This window comes from Talpa occidentalis, unplaced genomic scaffold (assembly GCF_014898055.3).
Source record: "Talpa occidentalis isolate TD23 unplaced genomic scaffold, MPIMG_talOcc4v2.1 talOcc4.14, whole genome shotgun sequence".
Classification (NCBI taxonomy): domain Eukaryota; kingdom Metazoa; phylum Chordata; class Mammalia; order Eulipotyphla; family Talpidae; genus Talpa; species Talpa occidentalis.
Window position 1 is genome coordinate 27168798 of NW_023601433.1, and position 8793 is coordinate 27177590.

Sequence of the window (8793 nt, forward strand, 5' to 3'; positions counted from 1 at the left end):
GGGCAAGAATGAGGAAACCTTCCTGGAGGACTCAGACAATGAGCCTCCCCCCTTCCCTACCAGTCTCTTCTCAGACAAAGAACCTCTACCTGCCCCAAGAAACTCCCCCCCACCCCCCACCCAACAAACTTTTTCCCGCCTTAGGAGCCCAATTTCCCACCTGACCTCTCCTCACCCTATAAAAGTCTGCATCCCCCTGACAACTTGCGCTGCTTCACTGACCCCCACCTTGGGTCTGTGAGGTCTGCCTGGGGCTCAATGAACTTTCCCTTCTGAAAGGTCCATGCAGCAGGCCAGAATGCAGGAGCCAACCAGGAAGCCCACCTGGGGGGCAGGAATGTGGATACCTGCCTGGAGGACTCAGACAATGAGCCTCCCCCCTCCCCCTACCAGTCTCCTCTCAGACAAAGAACCTCTACCTGCCCTACAAACTTTTCCCGCCATATGAGCCCAACTTCCCACCTGACCTCTCCTCACCCTATAAAACCCTGCTTCCCCCTAACAATGTGCGCGACTTCACTGACCCCCCACCTTGGGTCTGTGAGGTCCGCCAGGGGCGCAATAAACTTTCCCTCCCTTTGAGAAATGTAGCCTGGCTCTCCTTGTCTTTACCGCGCCGAACCTTTCACCTTCCTTTGAGAAATTTAGCCTGGCTCTCCTTTTCTTTACCGCGCCGAACCTTTCAGCTAGGAGATACTGAGTAATAGAAAAAAGTTCTAATAACTGATTACCGGGAAGCACCTGGTCTCTAGCTGTAAGTCATATAGATAGAAGAGTCTCCTGATACTGTAACCTTGGCGACAGGGTGGAATCAGGGACTGTTAGCTGACATAGGTAGTTGTTTAGGCTGAAATAATGCATATAAGTTTTAATTATCTATTAATTTTTAAGGTCATTTTGTTAGGGGAAAAAGGCTGTCCCAAAGCTAATTCCATACAGGCTTTGTGGACTCCACCCCCACCCCAGGCCAAAGCCAAAGACACTGGGAACTCCAAATCCCATCACCACCAAAGGGAAGGTGGCTGGGACCTGAGGGTGGGGTTAAGCAGCCAGGTGGATACAAAAGGCAGACATGTGGGCTTTGGGGCTCTCTCCATTTTGGGGCCCTCGGCCAGCTCGCGGCGTCCGGCCAGCTCTGAGAGTGACTTTGGGTTTCCAGGTCGTGGGATCGGGTAGGACGCATTAAAGACTTTATTTCCCTATTTTCTCCCTGAGTTGTACATTTTCCTTATTTCTTTTTCTCTTGTAAATAAACCTTTTATTAACCCTTTTGTGTGTGTCTGTAGTAGAGTATTCATAAGTCCCTTTAAAGCGTGCGGGTGAGGACCCACAGCCAGGAACCCGTTTAATATCGGGGTTGCTCTATAACAATTTCTTTTCTTAAAAACACTTAGGCGGGGCCTCCCCGGTGGCGCAACGGTTGAGCGCTGGGTTGTGAAGCTGCCCGCGGCCTCAGCAGCACCAGTTTGATCCCCGGCTGCTCCCCGGCCACCGGAGGAGGGTCCCACATGGCGCGCAGACCTCTCCTGCCGCCCGCTGCTCCCCTCAGCAGTGTACTTCGGTCCTTCTGCCTGCTCTGCTCCCCGCTCTGGCTCTGGTGAATTCTCTCACCCTCCCGCGCTTCTGACTGTACCCAGTGCTTGTATAAACAAAACAAATAAACAAATAAATAAATAAAATGCCTCCATTTAAAAAAAAGAAAAAAAAAGAATTTAAAAAAAAAAACACTTAGGCAACAAAATGTCTATGGGAAAGGAATGTACTGATTGTTTTATTTTGCTTCTATGCATATGATGATGTAATCCCATTGCTTTGCCTTAACATGTAAATAAAGACCCACTGAGACCCTCAGCGGGAGATGCTTGCACCAATATAAGAGTGTATTGTGTCTGCCTAACTTTCTGCTTTCCCCTCCCCTTCTTCAGCCCCTAAAAAGTTTCTCTTATGCTGTCTCATCCTTTCAGGGACACCTGACCCGACATTTTGCCATAAGCTGGTCTTCAACACCTGCCCTCAACATTATCATTCCTATTAGACAAGCAAATGTCCACCCTGGCTAAAAGGGAAAACAGGCCTGGCATGTCCACACCATAGTCTATTAATCAGGCCTAAACTGAAATGAAGGCCTCCCGCATGCCACAACATGGAAGAACCTAGAACACATTGTGCAGTGAAGGAGTCACTCACAAGACCACACAATGCATGATTCCATTCGTTTCAGAATCCTGAATAGAGAAATGTATAACAGAGGAGTAGGTATGTATTTTTTTGGAAGTGGGGTGCTGGGAGGTAAGAACAAGACGAGGAGTAGGGTGTATTTTAGTAATGAAATACTATAATCGGATGTGTTGATATTAGAACATTTCTTTGGATACAGCCGAAAAACATTGAATTGCACTTTGCTGAATTTGCTCAATGCTGGCGTATTGGCTACATCTCAAAAAGTGATGTAAGCCCAACAAGGAACACTTACTTTAAGTCACAAGTGTGCAACTCAGAAAGACGTTTCTCACCAGAGAGATAAATTTTGTCCTTATTTTATTTCATAAAAACACAGTGTGTGCAGGTGATGTTGTACAAGAGTGTGAAGACTCCCTCCAGGCTGTGATCTTGGGTGAAGGTCAAGGGGACCGGTTCCCGACTGACTCCCCAGGAAACGCCTCTTCAGAGCCCTGGCACCATCTCCCTCTGTGTCCGCTCAGCAGGTGAGGCTGCTGTTTTAGAAAGGTCACCTCAGGGCCCCCGGATAATGTACAAATGTCAATGGTGCACATTTTTACAATGAAAAAACAGAGATTTCCAACTCATACTCTGCTGACGAGCTCCAAGAGGACGTGTTGTTTGTGAGAAATTGTAACAGGGTGGTCCCCAGGAAAGGGGGAGGTTCCCTGCCCCACCCAAGGAAGGGTGGAGCTGAGCAGGAAGAGGAGAAGCTGCAGAAGAGACTGAGGAAGGGAGCAGGATGGAGCCAGGAGACCTGGAGGAGGTGCATGGAGCCTAGAGACATGTGAAGAAACTGCGCTTGTCTTTTGGTCGTGGACTGGGTGACACAGATGTGGGTGAGACCCGTGGGGAGGTGACAATGGCAGCTTTTATCTTGATGTTGATTTTGCTCTTTTCCTTCCGGGCTTGTCTGGTTGCTTGTGACCCTTTTCTGTGGGTCCCCACTGGAAGATGCTTTAGACTTGTGGCAGGCTTTGGGGCTTTGCTCTGGGCCAATCCCATTTGGATGGACTTTTACCCACGAGGGGACGGGTAACTTTGGGTGCTTCATTTAGAAACTAGACTCTTTGCCTTACCTGTATTGTTTCCTAGTTTTATTAAAGTTCCTTCCCATTAAAGTCTTATATGTTTTGTGTTGATGCGGCGGATGGCAGAACCCATTTAAAATAGGCAGGTTTGCGGGGTTTGGGCTGACCCTCTCCCTGTCCTATAACAGATTTGGCGACCACGAAGATTTAGGACAGAGCCATCCGTGGTTAGTCAGCCCCATGGGGAAACTGGGCTTCCCTATGGCACTGGCTACCACAAGCGCAAATGTGATTTTTGGTTTCTCCGGTGTATTTGTTTCATATGTCGATTTGCTGTTGAAAAACTGGCTTGGGCTTTGTGAACCATAGATATGGTGGAATAAAAATTAAAAGGGGGGATTGTAACAGGGTGGTCCCCAGGAAAGGGGGAGGTTCCCTGCCCCACCCAAGGAAGGGTGGAGCTGAGCAGGAAGAGGAGAAGCTGCAGAAGAGACTGAGGAAGGGAGCAGGATGGAGCCAGGAGACCTGGAGGAGGTGCATGGAGCCTAGAGACATGTGAAGAAACTGCGCTTGTCTTTTGGTCGTGGACTGGGTGACACAGATGTGGGTGAGACCCGTGGGGAGGTGACAATGGCAGCTTTTATCTTGATGTTGATTTTGCTCTTTTCCTTCCGGGCTTGTCTGGTTGCTTGTGACCCTTTTCTGTGGGTCCCCACTGGAAGATGCTTTAGACTTGTGGCAGGCTTTGGGGCTTTGCTCTGGGCCAATCCCATTTGGATGGACTTTTACCCACGAGGGGACGGGTAACTTTGGGTGCTTCATTTAGAAACTAGACTCTTTGCCTTACCTGTATTGTTTCCTAGTTTTATTAAAGTTCCTTCCCATTAAAGTCTTATATGTTTTGTGTTGATGCGGCGGATGGCAGAACCCATTTAAAATAGGCAGGTTTGCGGGGTTTGGGCTGCCCCTCTCCCTGTCCTATAACAAAATGATCATAGGGGGTCAGTGGAATCAACCATGACTCAAAGAGGCATCCACACGGATGACAGATATGACAGCTTCATCTTCTTACCAGTTATTGGAACAGGAGCAGGAGATAGAGGGGATTTTCTGTGCTGTATCCCAGGACCTGAGAAAACAATCAGGAAATTTCCAGGACAAAGGTCATAGAAAGACCACTCCCTTGACATCTGTCTGGACAACTTTTTTCCTGGGGTTTCTAATGAGCTCCAAAGAGCACTGGGAACAACCACCATGAACCTGAGTTGCTCTGGTGCAGAGCAATAGCGCCCCCCTCAGGCACCTAGCAGAACTTTCAGGGAGAATCTGTCTCCACTAGAGGACCCCAGACTTGGCTATTTGCCCTGATTTTCCCTTACCCAACCCTGCCTGATTTTGCTGCACACGGAAGAGGGTGTCATTTTTGACCTTAGACAGCCCAGGTCTAGCTCTCTCCAATTCCCCAAAGGTCACCTGGAGAACGCCATTCACCATCTCTAATTCTTTTCCCTTCCCTGTCAAATATCCTTCAATGTCAGAAAGAGTGGGCAATGGTCACCCTCTGGGGCTGAGTGAGTTGACCCCGGAGCAGAGGCACTGGTAGCACCAGCTGGGTGGCTGGACCCCAGCTGGGGGCCTGGAGATTGAAGGTGCAGGGAGGACGATAGTAACCATTACTTTGCCTTCAGCCCCCAGGTCACTTGGGAGGGGCCCAGATCTCAATTTATAAGTCTCATCTGCCCCTCCCATCTGCCTGGCCTAGAGGCCCCCTATACCACTGTGCTGGTTCCAGAGATCTTTATGATTACCTGGAAAATCCACCTAGTCTGCTGATATCACTTGATCCTTCCTCCAAGGTTGTTAGGATAAAGTGTCACAGAGAAAATGAACTATTTTTGAGTAACAGACTCATGATTTCCTCACTGTCTTTCACATCAGACAAATCAGAACTTTCCCTGCTACAGAGCAAGGGACTCGTGGGCTTTCTATACAGGTCAACAGTATGACACAGGCTTTTGCAGAAAAAAAGAATTTATTGTAACTTGACAGGGAGGAAGACAAGCCCCAGTGTGGCTCTGATTGATTTGGTGGGAGCAAAAGAGGTAAGAAAAAAAGCTCTAATGAAGAAGGTCGAGGTGGGCAGTTTAATTACTAGACAGAAATCAGTTCCGGGGTGAAAGGACACTTATGGGACCAGCATCCGGGGGGCATCACCTGGGAAATGCAGCCATAGAGCCTGTGTCGAGAGAACTGACCCTCTGTGCTGGCACATCAGGGGCACCCACACCACTGCCCTGTGCCTCCCCCTCCTCTGGGCTGACTGTGAGCTCGGGCTTCACTTACTAAGCTCAGGTCATGTCAGGAGGGGCAGACACACTACTCCAGGCTTCTGGGCCCTGGAAGAGGGCTGTTTCCTCACTTCAGAGACCCTCTAGAGATGGAAGTGGATTCTCACTGTTAGGGCAGAATTCCGTCAGGGAAGCGAGCTTCACTCAGAGAGGAGGAGGGAACTTTCTTTATTTATGCTTGTGGGTTTTACACCTGCAGGCCCTGGGAGATCTGTCTCCAAAATCTGTGCCCCGAGCAGCCAGGTTACAGAACATTTATTGACTCAAGCAAGGGGTACAGTCATCTGGGAATGTGTGAATCAGGGTGCATGTGACGTTGACAGCGATTTCAGCTGTTCCATGAAACTTTTAGCTTACATGTTCTGTCCTGACTTTAATAGATCAGCAGGTCAGGCTGAGCTTTCCCACTTCATCAATTCTCTGGTCACAGTCTGGTCACGGGCTGCCCCTGCTCATTGATTGAAAGATCTCCCTCCAAAGATCCCCTCTGGGGGCTTGACCATTCAGCCCCCAGAGCTCTTCCCTGTGCAAAGACCATGATCCTGGGCAATTTCAGAGACCATAGAGACTAAACAGGGTTTCTTAGCCAGGTCACGATTTCAAAAACTTCACATCTTACATAAAACAGTAGTGAGTGAGTAGGAATCTAGAAAACTTAAATAAGGGACCAGGAAACAGAATAATTATAAGACAGAAAATATCGAAACCAACAAACAACTATGAAACAGAGACACTCTATGGGGAGTGGGGGGTGGGGAATGGAGCGATTGGGGTCGAAATAAGGGGGTTGTAAATGTATGGGGAATATAAAAATAAAATTTAAATTAAAAAAATAAATAAAAAATAAAAACAACATACTTAAAAAACAAGATGAATAAAGAAACACAATATAAATTTATATAATAAAATAGTGATCACATTAAAAAAGAACAATGATGTAAAACATATATAAATAAATTATTAAAAAGAAAATAAAAAACAGTATTGAAATCCTAGTGTCTGTCTGTGGTGCGTGAGCTGTCACAAGAAGGACCCAATATCACGTGTAAAATGAGACCAAGCTGTGATCACTCTTCCAGAGGGGATGGTTATTTAACAAGGAAACTTCCATGTTAAATAATGGAAGTAATGGACAAACAGCCAATGACACAGGCCACACACACACATTCTAAGGACAGGCCCGATGGGACAAAGTGCACCTGGGGCACACGGGGAGGATGACAGAAGGAGAAAGAAGATGTGGAGGTCTGGGGGCCACAACTGCTAGGTCACTGGAGTCTGATATCTCCTCAGGCTTTGTACAGTCCAGGCCCAGTCTCCTGGAAGGCCCCTGCAGTGCTGAGCCAGCCAGGACAGACCACAGGGGGGACTAGAGCTGGGTGGGGTCAAGCCCAGGAGGTGATTGTGACTGCAGAGCTTGGAGGCCAGCCTGCCTTTCTGACATGACAAGCATGTGGAAGAAGCTTAGGGCTCACCCCATTATTCCTCAGGCACATGTTCTACCCCACATCTGTTCCCCAACTTGGAGTAGAGGCCCACAGAAGGGTAAGTTTCTATAATGGCCAAACCTTCCCAACCCACAGGGTCCCAGAAGGTAGTAGGATTGGCTGCTTTGGTCCATCCCAGTAGTAAGCTACCAACACTTTCCTCAAGACAAGGGTCCCTAGTGCTGTCCTTTATAAACACACCTCCCCCATCCTAAACAAGGTGCTAATACTAACTGGTTCTTTATTTCTAAAATTTGTCTTTTCAGGCCTGATATGTGAGAAAAAATAGAGTCCATGTGTGGTCGCCTTGGGGACTGGCATTGTCACTCAGCACAACGCTCCCTAGAGCCCTCTACATGGTTGTGCTGTTAAGAGATCATTCCTAGCTTCCCTGAGTAGGATTCCATGGTCCACGTAACAACATCAGGTTACCTGTACCGAGGTTCTCAACAGAGAGATAAATTATAGTTCTTATTTTATTTCATAAAAACATAGCGTGTGCAGATGATGTTGTACAAGAGTGTGAAGACTCCCTCCCGGCTGTGATCTTGGGTGATGGTCATGGCAGTTGTTCCCCATGCTTCAGGAAATGCCTCTTCAGAGCCTTGGGTGGGGCCGCGTCTCCAGCTATGTCTGCTCAGCATGTGAGGCTACTGCCTTATAAAGGTCACCTCAGGGCCCCCGGATAATGTACAAATGTCAACAGTGCACATTTTTACAATGAAAAACCAGAGATTTCCTCCTCATACCCTACTGACAAGCTCCAAGAGGATGTGTCATTTATGGGAAGAGATCACAGGGGTTTGGTGGAATCAACTGTGACTCAAAGAGGCATCCACACCAATGACAGATTATGACAGCTTCATCTTCTTAGCAGCTACTGGAACAGGAGCAGGAGATTGAGGATATTTTCTATGCTGCATCCCAGGACCTGACAATAATCAGTAATTTCCATGACAAAGTTCATAGAAATACCACTCAAGTGACATCAGTCTGGACAGCTTTTTAATTTTTTTTTGTTTCATATATATTTTTTACATCATTTTTCATTTTTGTACAATGTATGCATTTTCATCTTGATTATCGTCCCCGTAAAATTCTCACCCCCCTTGTTTTGATCCTACTCCCTTCTCCCCCGGGGTAGTGTGTCTCTGGTTTATAGATGTGTTTTGATTTTGATTTTTACTTTGTTATAATTTGTCTTTTCCCTTGGGTTTCTAATCAGCCCCAAAGAGCACTGGGAACAGCCCCCATACACCTGAGCTACCCTGGTGCAGAGCAGTAGTGCCCCCCTCAGGCAGCTGGCAGAACTTTCAGGGAGAACCTATCTCCACTAAGAACCCCAGACTTGGCTATTGGCTCCCATTTTCCCTTCCCTAACCCTGCCTGATTTTGCTACACAAGGAGAGGGTGTAATTTCTGACCTTAGACCTCCCAGGTCTACCTCTATCCAATTCTCCAAAGGTGTCCTAGAGAATGTCATTCACTATCTCTAATTCTTTTCCCTTCCCTGTCAAATGTCCTTCAGTGTCAGCTAGAGTGTGCAAAGGTCACCCTCTGGGGCCAAGCAAGATGAGCCCGGGGCAGAGGCACAGGCAGCACCTTAGACCCCAGCTGGGTGCCTGGAGTTTGAAGTGTAGGGAGGGGGATAGTAACTATTACTTTGTCTTCAGCCCCAAGGTCACCTGCGAGGGGCCCAGGTCTCAA